The 14,905-nt window shown below is 38.6% G+C and overlaps 1 long non-coding RNA gene across 8 annotated transcripts in view; it reads left to right on the forward strand.

Moving 5' to 3' along the window:
* The window catches only part of LOC107319005, a 49,144-nt gene that overhangs the window by 4,038 nt on the left and 30,201 nt on the right, over window positions 1–14,905 (forward strand). The window contains exons 1-4 of one of the 8 annotated variants that reach the window (XR_001557604.2): window positions 1,212–2,545; window positions 3,613–3,880; window positions 5,181–5,596; window positions 8,486–8,641. This is a non-coding gene — a long non-coding RNA (uncharacterized LOC107319005). Of the gene's footprint in view, window positions 1–1,211; window positions 2,546–3,612; window positions 3,881–5,180; window positions 5,597–6,898; window positions 7,547–7,572; window positions 8,030–8,485; window positions 8,642–14,905 lie in introns of those variants that run through there. The other 7 variants (XR_001557603.2, XR_004308673.1, XR_004308674.1 and 4 more) reach the window with 7 other exon arrangements.

Here is a 14,905-nt window from a genome sequence, read left to right on the forward strand (position 1 = left end):
AGTCATTAGAACCCTTCTATGCACAGCCTGATACAAAGAATTTAAACCTTGTGCTGCATTGATTCAGCAGCAGTTTTGTGATGGAATAAACAAAGGATTGCATCTTTAATATGATGAAGGATACTGTTTCCATGTTGTATTGATGCTTTGACTTCCTTGAAATATAGCTCTTCAGAACTCCTTGGACTTTGGGCAATGCAGATAAAGTTTTTAACTTGAGTCTTGTAAGGCCGGCTATTGCCATTCCAGTCTGAAATGAACTGTCATTGGCTTAGCATTTCTGTTTTGATTAATGAAAAAGTGTTTGCCAACTTTTTCATTGCAACTCCATAAATTACTGGAGTAGTAATTAGGCTGAGGTTGGATTCCGTTCTCTGACTTATAGCATTGCCTCACAGAGAAGGCAGCAGGGGAATTATTTACCTTTTAATTGTAGTTCTCTGAAGATGGTAGTCTCTATGGATTGATGCTCAGGGGGTCTCAGCTGTTGTGACCTTGGGTACTGAATGACTAGATTAAATGGTAAAGTTTAGAACTGGTCATAATGAGTTAGTACAAAAAAGATGCCTTGAGGGGTCTATATGGCATATCATAGCCCCTTACTCCCAAATCCTTTTCAGACTAATTATAATAATTAGAACTTAAATAGGAATAAAACCCCAGCTCTCAGGGGGAGGTGGGAGGATGAGTGTGGCTCTAATAGCGGACACCATACTCAGAGAACTCAATTATAAGCAAGTAATTTCCTTCTCTCCAAAAGGTAATTGGCCTCTTCCACATCTCTGTTCTCACTGATGATGGGGGAGAATTGCGTGAAGAAGGTGCTCTTCTGCCAATAGGAACAGGGGTTGCTGGATAATGTGTGGAAATGAAAACCAGCGGTGGTCTTAATCTTATCCTGGACTAAAAAGGAAATATCCTGAACAGTATGAAATGCCTGGTACAGTATATATGGGGAGGAGGGAGGGGGGAAGTAGGCAGTTGCATGGAAAGCATGTTGTCTTTATTGCCCTGGTGTAGTTGGCTTCATATAGATACAGAAAAGGGGCATTTCTTGAAGCTTGTTGTTGTACCTCAGGATCCTGTTATTGAGATCATTTCAGGAATAGGTGTTACAATTTGGCTGTAACCTCATTTGGGATAGCTAGTAACGGCCACACAGTTTAATGTGGCACCAAATACATTTTAAATAGTGTACTTTGGGTTTTGCTTTTTTAATGTGAGCATTTAAACTCACCGTTTGTTACAGATTTAGTTAAGGTACTTCATCTTAAGGTTTTGTCAAGGAGAAGTGCTCTGAAGGTAAATCTGTACACCTCTCTCCCCCTCCAGCTCTTCCTCTTGGTGCCAAGCCACCCCTAGAAGCTCCCCTGCTTGGCAGACAGTACAGTTTCTGGAGGATCTGAGTTGATGTTTGCTGGTGCAAAATGAAAAAATGCTCCGCTAATGCTTGTACATGTTTAAGCATGGATTCTGACCAGCCTATGCTTGACCCTTTCTAAAACAGGGAAAAAATACCGCCTGTATTCTGTATAGTTTGGGGAGAAAGCCAGATGAGAAATCCATGATTTACATTATCAAATTGTTCAGTGTCTTGCAGAGGACAGGCTAATGGGCTGGTTGATATCTTAAACTTGTTATTCTAGAAACTCTGAGATTTTCTTGTAGTTGGCAAAATGCATGAAGTCCTGGGACAGAAATGTGTTTTAAAAGATTTTGAGACTCACTGGTTTCATGTGACAGTACTCTGAGCACAGATAGCAATTGCTTACAAAAACTAATGTTTTCTTTGTAGAATTACATCATAATTTTTTTTCTAGTTAAGGAAAAACAAAACCAAAATCTGCTTCTTTTCTAAAGATGTCTTTGGATAATACAAACTGTCTTCACAGCCTATAGTTTTGATACTCCCAGAACAGAGGCCATACAGATTCCCAAACATCAATATTTTCAGGGACTCTTAGATTGACTAGCAGTCCTTTTCTACCAGCTACCCCTGAAACACAAACTTAATGTTCAGGTTTATTTCTAGCTGCTCTGTCATTTAAGAACATATCTGAAAGTCTGATTACTACAGGAACTCCTTGCCTGGAAGATAGAACCAATTGTTCTCAGCTTCCTAATAATAGATGAAGAACTGCACAATGCTTTGCAACTGCAATGAACTCCTTGTTACTTCTTACATCTAATATTGGCAAACTTTTACCTAGCAAATCTCCAAATAGTGGTTTTAACCTCATAGCATTCAGCATCTGTAAAAACTGTAGTTACCATGGTAACAAGTTGTTACCCGAGTGACCGTGCTCTTATGATGTCATCAGAAAACAGCCTGTTCCAAGGAGTACCTTGAACTCCCATATATAAAATGTTGCCCTTGCTGTGGTTCAGTATGGAAACAATTAGAAACTCGTATTTTTATGTCGTTATGAAATACCTCTTCTCAATCTGTTGGCACATCTTGACACCCACTGTGGAATTTTTAAAGAAAACAAGAGAATTACTTTGACCTTGTTGAAAGAGAGTTATGTAAAACGTGTATCTGGCAGTGAGTGTCTGTTACATTAACTGCAATCATTACATGCCTATCTGCTGTAGACTGGCTGTTGTTTAACTATAATGTTTTATTTTACATTGTAAGATTCATATGAGTTTCTGATCTCCACTCCTTAAAGAACTACTGTTTAAAAGCTTAATGCTGGTTTGTTCCTCTCCACTCTTGGTACTTGACAAAGAATGTTTTTTCCTTGACATACATTTCTATATAGAAATAAAGGGTACTTTACAAATTTTACCTTTTTACTAGCCCATATTTGTACATGATAAATACCAGATGGAGCTGGAGAATATAAGCTGGCAGATGCTGGTTTGGGAGCAGTAGCAGGGATGTTACCACTGTTCCTGTACCGAATGTATGGTTTTTGCATGTCCTTGTATAACAAATGTTCAGTAGAAAGAGAAGCATATGGCCATTCTTCTGGCTGTTTCTAGTTGTGCTGCCAGACATCCAGGAACTTTCATATATGTATATACACACATACATACTGGCACTGTGACCAAGCTTCTCTCATGTGGTCTGTGAGAGTGCTAGCTGAGACTATTGCTTGTGGTACTAGTGCTATTAGTGATAATCAATTAGGCATGTAATGGCACAGCTACTTTTTGTACTGTGAAGTGCACACTCTGTCACTGACTTTGCAGGTCAGACTGTTCTGGTGCAGGGCAAGAGTGTTGAAGGCATCCAGTACCTCATGTCTGGGCTGAGGAGCTGAATGCATCACAGCCAAGTCTCGGACTTTCTTTGCTAGGAAAAGTTTGTGCTATCTATCTTTCATTCACTTCAAGGCAAATGAAATATTTTGCTAATTTTTTTGAATATGTTGTCAGTACCTTCCACCCTTATAAAACAAAAAGATTTATTTTCTACATTTAAAGACTGGTGTTTAGAAATAGCCCTTCTGGTGCTGAGAAGGAAATATAAAAATAATCTTCTTTTATCCAGAAGAAAAAATTATAATTGGCCCCATCTGCTTTTTATACTAGCATTTATTACCTATTAACTTGATATTTAATCTTAATCATTCGGAAAAGCAAATAATTTATATTTCATTTCAGGTAGGATGCTTTGGACTCAATCTATCCAGCAGCAGAAAGAGCTGGAGAATGGAGCAACAACTGTATTATTGAAGAGCTCCATAGCCACAGACTGGGAAAAGCATGATCGGATGTGATTTTCAGAACAGATGCCCAAGCAGAGTTGGCAGTTAATTAAAAGCACTATGTACTTAATGATTAACTAATCACAGCATGATGGCATTCAACGGAGATGCAAGAAACTTCTCTGCTGGATTCAACAGAGAAACTCCTAATGTCTGCCTTCAGGGTACCGTACTTACAGTCGTTTGCTTTTGCATTACCAGCAGAGACAACACGAGCAGTTAGTCTAGCAAATTTCATTAAGCACTGCTTAGTTAGAACTGTAAAAACAGGAAAGATGAGCTTAGTCAATACTTTAACAGATGTAAATACCGCACAGCAATACTATTCTGCAACCGTACTATCAAACAAATGATTGTGAAGCACTAGGTTCATTTAATCATATTTCACGAGAGAGTTATCTTAAGAAACATTTCCATTTTGCCAATGAGTAAATGATGGGGCAGAGAAGTTACCTGACATAAATAACATGTATGTAAATAACAGCCTGGAAAGCTCCGGATTTTCACAAGAGCTGATCTTTTTTTTCTTTACCAGAGAACTATAGAATCATTCTTGCAGTAAAACACCTATTCATTTCAATGTTACCTTTTTACTCACTTTCTCCAGTATTTTTTATTGTTTTTAAGCTTCTACTAAAACATTCTTTATTTTGCGCAGAAATGGTCTTTTTACCTGAACTTATGTACAGCACCTAACACCGTGAGATCCTGTGGTGTGACAAGTTGAACAATGGCAAATTGCTTTTCTTTATTCCATAGACAGCGTTCATATCAAAACCAGCTATATGCAAAATGTGGTGCAAAAAGCAGTTGCTGAGGCATTTTCTACCAAATCAGTAAGAAAATTTCTGGTAAATCTCTGGATGATTGCATGAAGCACAGTTCTGCTCCATAGTGTGGGTGCAATCCAGAAAATCAGAGATAGAAAGGAGAATGTGAATTTTTAAAGGAAATACTACTGTTTCAATTCAATGATGCTATTGAAGAGAGCATTTTAAAATTATTTTTGAGATTGACAAAGATAATTGTTCCAGTGTGGACATGTTTGCCAAATCAGATGCTTTTTGCATGCTTAGCTGTCAGGATGTCTGGGTGCTGTTCCTGACTCTTGCATTGGCTGCAAGTGCAGGGTACTGAACCTGGCTCTCTTTGCTTCTCACATCCTAGGTTAACAGTAATTAAACAATAGACAATACACAAGAGATGCTTGGCTAGAGCAGGCTATCACACCTGACACCAGACCAGCTTATTTCATTGATAAAGTTAGTTTTTCTCTCTTACTGTTAGCTATGCTTCAGTGGTGGGGGTTGGGAGGGGGGAAGAGGAAAAGGAAAAAGAGATTGTTACCTCCTTTGTCTCCACTGCCACAGCTATTTGCTCTGCACATGCTGTATTTCACTGTGGCATTAGCTCTTCCCTAAGCAGAGCTTTTGGAAGCGTCAATAACCACCTTTTCTTTTTCAGGAAGTAGATGGAACGACAGGACTGGGCAGCATCTCTGTGGTGGCAGCAGCACCCTCATCACCCTAATAACCACCCTCTGCTCATTCTGCCCTCTCTCCAGTCTTGTTTCACTTCCACTTCCAGTCCTCAGCAAAACAAATGAGTAGTGAGCTGCCTAGCAAAGAACAGAAGATAAAGGTGGCAAGAAGAGGTTTATATCTTTGGTGTCTGCTGGAAGCAAGGATAATGTCTGGATCCATGTGGCACTATGGCAGTTTTCTGGTGCCACTACAGGCAAGAGGAATTTGTTCTGCTCTGGGTGTTATTTGTGGCTGCCAGCATGTAACTCAGCAGATCTGGGACCTTGTCCCAGGGATTTTCACGTGGATAAGGCAGCCCTAGTAGAGTTGTTGGTCACTGTCCAGAAACCTTAAAAGGTAAGGAATATGTAAAAACCCTTGATTTTCAGTTTCAGGTCACTGGTTGTTCTATGGAAAAACCTGTGCAAGGTCCACAAACTAATTACATTTGTAGGGTATTCATCTCTACAATGAAGTTGCTCTTTCAAGCAAGATAAGCTAAGTAAATACGGTCATTCCTACAGTCCTGTGAGGGGGAACTGTGTTAGGAAATTGACATTACATAGCTGATCCTGGGGCATATGGGTTCTTGTACTTCTGGGTGCTCTGACTGCCATTATTAGTTTGAATTCTAGCAGCTAGAATAGAAGTTCTGAATATTTACCCATTGATCTTGTCCCTCCTGAGATTTCTAGTCCCCATTTACCTCTGGGAAGAGGGGAGACCCCAGGGCTGCAAAGCCATCACAGAGTGGCTTTCAGTGCTCAGAAGTGGGACTGCTGCTGGACCATTGTGCAAATGCCTGAATCTATGTCATGTCACCTCTTTTCAAAAGGGATACCATTCTATTCCTGTGATTTTTCTAGCTGTTTTTTATTGCTTTGCTGTGGGGAAATACATAAGTCAAAAAACTTGCCAATAGAGGCTGTTGAGAAAGTAGAATAACAGTTTTATTCAGTGACTGACCGAGGTAAAAGCAAGAAGGAATGAAAATGTTAGTACAAACTGATCTGACAGTAGATGCTTGCTGCTCTGAACAGTGCAGCAGAAGTGTTGCTGAAGTGCATGTGCCTCATGCTTTTCACGTATAGGAGAATACAGTGTCCTTGCTTTCAAGGTAGAAAAACAAGTGAAGATGTGCAACGTGAGCAAAGCGTGAAGTGGCTCCTCTCCATGGTAACATGTTGAATAAGTAACATCTATTTGGTGGTAAGGCACATAGGATGCTCTTGAGCCCCACAGGAAAAAAAAAACAAGCACCTTGAATAGTTTTCCGTACATACTCTGTGATAAACAACCATGCACACAGCAATGAGACACTTTCAAATAGTGATTCAGAAAATGATGTTTGAGTTGTGGGGTGTTCATCTCTGTAGGGGAATGGTACTATCATATCAGATATGCTTGTTTCTTAAATTACTAGTTCATAAAAAGGAGGGGAAATGGCAGTTTACGATGGTGGGTAGTGATAGGACAAGGGGGAATGGTTTTAAACTGAGACGGGAGGTTTAAGTTGGATATTAGGAGGAAGTTTTTCACACAGAGGGTGGTGACACACTGGAATGGGTTTCCCAAGGATGTTGTGGATGCCCCATCCCTGGAAGCATTCAAGGCCAGACTGGATGTGGCTCTGGGCAGCACCCTGAACATAGCAGGGGGGTTGAAACTATATGATAGTTGTCATCCTTTTCATCCCAGGCCAGGGATGAATAAAATATATAAATAAAAAAATATTTCCAGGATTCCTGGAAGCCACTTAGGAAAGACTGGAGCATTCTGGGAACTATAGTACCTTATGGTTCTCCCTTAGCAGCTCTCCCAGTTCCATCAGTTTGTTGCATGATGTCACAGTATGGAATAGTTATAGAAAACCATGACAACATACCTGTACACTGTACACTTATTCGTACACTGTACCAGTTACTCTGTACGCTTGTGTATCTGTTAGGATTTTCCTCTGAATATTCAGTCACTCCAGGACAAAATCCTAGAAAATGGACACCAAGAAACAGCAAGGCTAGAGAGCATGATTTGTGGTGACTAAGAGCACTCTGTGGAAAGAGTCAGCACCATTCAGAAGAGCTCAGCCATCAAGCTCTGATATCTGCAGACACGGCAATTGAGGACCATCAGAGGTGGAACCTAAGTACAACCAACTTGTGATTGTGTTTACTGACCCCTTCCCTTGGGTAGCTACTTAACATTGTCCCTTCAAAATGGTACAAATTAACAGGAGAAAAGAATGGGAGAGAGAGAGAGCGGTACTCCTGCTGGTAGTTCAGTGTTTGTGTGTGCATCCATCTGAGGGTGAGCACTCCTTTTTGTATCACTTCATGAAACATAACAGCTGGTTCGTACTCTGTCAGAAGTATTAATGGAAAATCAATGCTTGCACTAAAAAACCACTAAAGCAGCAACAAAACGGTGTTGAAGTTGAAATGTTCAGATAACAGAGAATAAGGTAAACTGCAAAAAGTGTGTCTGAATGCCTTTTTTAAGCACCAAAGACTCAGAGGCAAAGATTAGTGCAGTTAAAGCTCTGAGCTGGGATGTGGATAGCTGAGAGGAAAGGGTATTTTTGTATAATTGCTAAAATGACAAAAGGTATTGTTCCTGTTTTCAAACTGTAGACCAGCAGTGTCATTTGCTGAGTGATAAAAAAGGTTGTTCGGTATGTTTGTCTCATTTCTGTGTTAGTCTGAGTTTGTAAAAATGTCTGTTATTTAATTATAATATATAAGATTTCAGCTTGAATTTCTTCCCGTCAAGGTTGTCACATTTTCTGAAAAGGTAGGTATAAAAATTAATGTATACCAGAGTTTGTACTGAACAGCTATTGCCATTCTGTAAAAATTACTGAAAGTACTAACTAAATGTATTTTCCGAACCTAATCCTTAACTATTTTTGCCAGCTTTGTATGGGATTGTTCTCCCTTTGTTAAGACTAACCAACAATTTGCAAAGCACAGTAGTGGGGTATATCTGTGAAATGATGCATATAAATTTACTTTGCACTGTATTATAATGTGCCGACCTTTCTTAAAAATATATATTTTAGATTAGATGTGCATTAAATAATGAACTGTTTCAGAAAACATGTCTGAGGACAAGAAAAACTGTGCTCCCTTCTATATTTACACAATAGAAAAAGATTTTAAAAGAACAACTTTGTACATGCAAAACAGTCATCAAGATACATCAGTTGGTTCTGCTTGTTGCCCTGTAAACTTCTTCTTTAATTTTCAGTGTGCAGAAGCTTAGAGGCTGAACTGACCTTGCACAAACTTAGCCAACCTGAGCAATCCAGATGGGTGCTTCATTATTTAAGTGATACTGCACTGTTAAGCTCCTTCAGAAATGGACACGCCAAACCAACGTCTGATCCTCAGATCCTTATCTCCTGTAAGTAGAAAATGTTGTACAGAGAGCTGATTCCATTGGCTCTAGGGAGATTCACATAGATTTGAAATGTTAATCAATGCAGCTCAGAACACTCTAAAAACTTCTGTCCTGAAAGTGGTCCTGCTTCATGTATGCAGATGTTTAAATGTTCATGATATTAAATATTTCTGTTAGAGTTTATGACAAATAAGCTTTAGTCATTTCAGTTTTTATACTGCGCTTTAATATTTTACTTTAAGCAAAACAGGCTCTGCACAGTTATATTTGCAAGTTAAATTGTGTTACCATGTCATGAATGAGACTTCTACCCCTTTCCTTCTGTGTTTCTCCATAAAAAGGGAAAGTCAGCTGAAGCACCTGAGAAAACTGACTCTATCAAGGAACTGGACAAGCAGAAACAGCTCAGCTTAATCAGTACAAGCCACATAATGAGAGAATTTTAAAATAATGATTTAAAAATCTTGTTATGGCTTCTACAAAGAGCAGGAGGGATTTATAACAGTGTTTGTTTCCCACCTAACTTGATGATTGTTGATGAGTTTCACTTTCCAAACAGAAACATGTTCCTGGAGGCAAGACAGTGGTAGATCCCAAACTCTCTCTCTTTCTCTTTTTTTATTCCTTTTTTTCCTTTTTTTTTTTAACAAAACAGCATACGAATTTCACACCTCACTAAGTGCCAAATTTAATTTGCTATTTTTTTATATAAAGACTATTTGCACAGTGAGGAGGCTGTTGGTTTAAGCAGGGCCTGAAAGACTGAGCATTTAGAAGCGTGCAGCAGAGCATGCCAAATTAAGCTGGTAGGCTAAGAGCAGGCAGTTTCTTTGATTTTTCATTAATTTATTGCATGTGTAATTATTTAAAGAATTACACATGGAGCTAAAAGAAAATTCTCTGAACTGACTGGGAAATTATCCTTTTAAGCTTAACAAGGGTGTATGATATTATGACAGCTACAGAATCACAGCATAGTTAAATTGTAAGGGGATTCTGGAGGTCTTCTATTCCACTCCTCCAAAGTTATCTGAATGAGAGCATTTCTAATGACATGAAAGATATTTTATACATTCCTCTATAAGTGACTGTCCTTTGGGAGGAGTTTTCTTCATTAACTGACTGCATTTACAATTTCTGACATTTTGTTTTTTGTTCAATCAGTAGCTTCCATTATAGTCTCTGCTCTTCCATGTCACTGTGTATCTGAGGTGATCTTCAGGTTCTAGATAAAGGAGACCACAGTGATGTTAGAGAAAACATTTCTGATTCATGGATCTGCTAATATAAGTAAGCAAACTAGGAAAGAAGGGAGGAAGTGGACAGTGTATGAGACATCTGCCCAGAAAGACATAGGAATGAGAGTCAGAGCAGGAAAACTCAGGACTTTAACTACAGCTTTCTATTTGGTGCCAGTACTGTCTGCACCCGTGGTGCAAGCTCTTCTTGGCTTGGAAAGCACCAAAACAGTCTCTGTGTGAACATATATTTCAGAGATGAGACAGGCTACTAGTATGAGGAAAAGAGCAGAAAGCACATGATTCTTGCTTAATAGCACTGTCAAGAACTTTTGGCTTTCCTTCTTCAAAAGCATTTGAGAAGCAAACAGAGGGGACAGCTTAAAATAAAAGTTGCTCTGGTGGGTGAGATGCAGAGGCAGGTCATCTTCAAGCTGCACTTTAATTGTATCACGATGGATTATCCCCCATCTGATGCAGACTCTTAGCTCTTTAAAAATCCAAGCACAAGATGTTTAGCTTAAAATTATTTAACAATATTTTTATTCTGTTAAGATCTTTTTTTCCCCAGTGTAAGTAAGTGTGCTTAGCCCCTAGCATGTGCTGCTGGTGCCTTGCTGCTGGAATGCAGAGTAACTCTGTTGTGTTATGGGGAACCTTGGTGGTGCATGAGCCTATTACTCAAAATTTTGAGAGAATGTTTTGCATCAGAAATCTTTATTCAGTTAATTCTGTTGTGGACCTATTAAGAACCAATTCTTTAATACTTAAGCAAAATTCTCCTTGAACATATCCATGGAAAACAATTTCTGCCATAGGTTTACAGTTGCAACAGGGGTGAAACACATCCTTGTGTCCATTTAATATTCTGCAGAAACAAATCAAAATAACACTTGCACTTAATAGGAATTCAAAGACTTTTAAAGAAAATAAATAATTCCTGTCTGAAACAATGCCAGGGTTTAACTCTAGAAATGCCATTTCTTCTGTATTAAAAGTACCCAGTTTTCAGGGCTAACCAATATGGAGCTCTGTGACCAAAGGGTGATGCTTGACTGTAGCGGAATGCATCCACTAAGAGATGGAACATGAAACACCTCAACAAACTAGGATTTTCCTAGATCATACTTGAACTGTTATCCACAGGGTTAAATTTCACCCTAAGTGCATCACAACCATGATTATAGTTTGAATAACAAAATAAAAGAGAAAACAAAACAAAAAAACTACGTGCATGAAAACTGTTAGTCACAGATGTAAATAGATTGCTGTGCATTATGGGCCTGAATTTCTGGTCTGCTTCTACTTAAAAAAAAATCTGTTTCTCATGCCTAATTATGTTTATTGCCTCTTTTTAAATTCCTTTAACAAAATATCCCCAAAGTCTAACAGTTTTTCTATGAGAGTGATGTCTGTTTATCACCCTATTCTAAATGTTGGTTTTCAATTGGGACATTTTTAAAGCAGTATTTGACTTGCCTGAATCAAGCTGCCCGTAGTTCTTGATCATCTTTGACAACTAATTGTCTAACTCACGCTGCATTCAGCTTTGTCAGCGTATGTGGTTTGTACACTTCTGCAGTAGCTGTGCTGTTTTGTGTCAGCAGTGCTGGAAATAGATGTTACCTGCTAACAAATAGCTCCGGTGGGGAAAAGCAAAAAGGATACTGAGAATGTATCTTGGCATAAATAGCTCCACAGTAAACTTGTTTTATGTTGCAAATGTAGGTTCTTTAAGAAAACTTTAGCCCTTATTAAAAGTAGCAGTTTTCTGAATTGTCTGGTTAAAACAGAAATGTATGAGCCCAGATGCACACAGAATGGCTCTGCTCACTGAAGTAGTGCATAGTGAATGATTTTTTATGATGATCAGAAACTCTGATCCAGTGCACGTGGTCCAGCTCTGATCTGAGAGTGCTGTGGTTGCAGTGCAGGGACAAACACCCTTAGCAATCTGTGTAGTGAGCACCTTTACAATGTTTTTCCTGGGAAGTCAGTGAACAAATTTCTCACTTCCAAGAGCCCCCTGCTGCTGAGAGGGTTGCAGTGCCCCTGTGTTACTAACAGTCTCAACAGGAACTTTGCCAATTAAGATCAGCCTTTTTCTTTTAATTTTTTTGGTGCTAAATGGGGGCTTTCAGAAGTACTGCAATGTTACTTTGCATAAGAAGATTTCTAACACCAGTATACCATTAGAAATATTAAAAGTAGGCAATATCAGGGCATTTCATGAAAGTTTTCTAAACAATATTGCCTTTCTGTTGCTCTCAGATGCTTGTAACCAGTCATGTCTGCTGTATCTGAATCTTCACGTCTGCAAACTTAAAATTGAAACTTTGCTTCCCATTAAATATATCCATGGAAATAACTTAGCAGTATTTTTGTGTCACTGACAGCAAAGTATCAGCCTTATGTAATTCTTAATTTTGTTTCATATTCTTTTTAAGTACTTCTGCTTTGATTTACTGTATATTTATCTTCCCAGCTGTAGGATCTGCAGGCTTTTAATCCACATTATTTTTCCTGCTTTTAATGTCAGAAGTTGGCAGGCATCTTCTTCTGATCTTTCCTTTTTTATTTCTCTCCCATAAAGGTGCTGGACCTGCTCATTTTTTAGTAGCAGTTATTTCTTCAGCTGAGTAGTTACCAGAAATATATAATATCTTTCTTATTCCTTATGTTATACGTAGACACAAAGCACAAATGCAACTGATAAACCTGATATGGGATTTTTAAATTAAGCATTAAGTATTTAAATTAAGCATTTGAATATTTTATTATTATTATTAGAGTATGATTTATAGAAAACATCCATCAGTCTTTACCCAGTATTCCATTTATCTGAGAGAGTGCTTGAAGCAGTTCCTCTCCTCTTTTGAGTAATGGTTCCACTGGACACATTCTGCAACACTGTCGTTCTCTGAGCAGTGCTTTGCTTTGCCTGTCAGTTATCAAAGGCAGTGAGAATCAAACCTTCTGTTAACACACAAAAACTTTACTAGCCAGAAAAGTGTGTCAGCTTTGTTTGTTTGTTTGTTTTGTTTTGTTTTTATTTGTTCAGAGTTTTTCACTGACTGCCTTATGGGTTAAATGACATGTATTTGGAGGCAAAGTGTAGCTTCAACGTTCTGTTCTATAAGGAAACTAATTATATAGCTTGTCCTACTAGAAAAATATTTCTGATAAAGAAAGTTTACTGCATCGCGTTTCTCAAAGGATGAACCTACTGAATCTCTAAGCTGCTTTTCTTCACTTGCCTGATTCATCTAGTGAAAATGGTGGAAAGTAAAGTTACCTGCAGTTATCAGTACCTCAAAGGCAGATGATGGAAGCTGAGAAACGGGCTTCTCCTGTTGCTGACTCTCTCTTTGGGAAACAGCTTCTGCTTATCTTAAAGAAAAAAAAAAAAAAAAGGTGTTTTGTTCTGGGGTGGGGGATTGAGTGGTGGTTTTGTTGTTGTTGTTTTTGTATTGTTTTTCTTTTTTAATTAACTTTCAGATGAGTGTGTAACTTAGCAGGTGAACCAATATTTAGTGACATCTTTTGTCCCTAGCTTCTTCCTTCTCTAACACTTCTAATAATCCTAGTTAAGACAAATGCATGTAGAGTTTTCTTTTAGAAGTAAGTCTGCAGTAGCAGCTGTCCTTGGCTAACACTTTAGGAAGACAGGTGTTTCAGATTTCTTTGCATCTTGCATTAAAAATATTGTAATAGATGGAGAAATAGAGAGGTAGAATTTTTCCTTAGACATGCCAGGTCTGCTTGCTTTTGAAGAGCTGTTATTGTCAGAGGTCCAAAATGGGCCAGGTCAAATTAGCACTAATTAGCACTTCAGCATCATTTGTGCTGTAAATAGTGCAGTTACTGCAACTTACTACTGCCTCACTGTGGTAGAGTGTGAATAAATACACAAGTAACTAGCAGATGCTCAGACTTTTAGGGGATATAAGCTGTGCTGCTAACTAGGTAGCCTAATAATCTAGATTTGTGGGAACACTTGATATGTTATTTTTTTTAAATATATATATATATATGTACTACTTCCTGCTGCCATGGTGTGAGAGTAATGCTTTAATACTGAGACAGCAGCTACATGCGCTGCAGGGTTAATTAGCTTCTGTTTTCTAAAGCATTGTTCAAAATTTCTCTAAATTCTATCCAACAGTTGCTTTATCATAAAGCAATTTATAGTTGCTTTATATAGTTATACTGGCATCTACAGTGTATAAACAAGAATCTGGAAGTTTTATTTACATGAAAGGGCTGCTTTGCTCAAGTTTCTGCCCGCATGCTTGCCTAGATCCCCTCTCCCACTTAGAAAGCCTAGAGTGGAGGTGGTGGAAAGGAAATAATCTTCACAAACCAAGGGGCTGCACATTCTTTTGCGAAATTCAGTGATGCTTCTCCTTGGCTGTATGAACAGCTGTGGCAACAGCCCTAAAGAGGAGGAAAAAGTGCGGATACAGTGGCAGATGAGATGGAGCAGGAGAGAGTAGATAGCATTTGGTTGAGCAGTTGGGTAGGGATGAATTTAAAGCAACAGAGACTTGGCAGGAGGGTTTTGAAAATGGTCGAAGCATGGAGTAGAAATAGTAGCATGTCCCATGATGCTGACAAAAGACCACTGAAAGCCTGATTGGAAAGAGCTACAATGAACAATGTTTCTAATGCTGATGAGACTGGACATGCTTTCTAGGACTGCTCTAAGCTTGTTTTTATGTTTTAATCATACTAAAGTTTTTGACAGCAAGAAAACAAATGAATTGCTTCTGCCTCCTCCCAGAAACCATGACAGAGCAAAGAGCTTTGATTTTCTTTGATTTAGAAAACCATTAATACCCAAATATTTAAAGAAAAAAAAGGGAGGGTTGGGGGGGAAGGGGGAGGGGGAAGGGAAAAAAAAACCACACGCACTTCTAATGCATCATCATGAAGAAGTACCTCCATTTCTTTTAGTGAACAACTTATCCAAGGGGATGAAACCTTTCAGTAGTAAAGGAAGAAAATTGCCTTGGAATGGATGAGTTCA

This window comes from Coturnix japonica, chromosome 11 (genome assembly GCF_001577835.2).
Source record: "Coturnix japonica isolate 7356 chromosome 11, Coturnix japonica 2.1, whole genome shotgun sequence".
Lineage (NCBI taxonomy): Eukaryota > Metazoa > Chordata > Aves > Galliformes > Phasianidae > Coturnix > Coturnix japonica.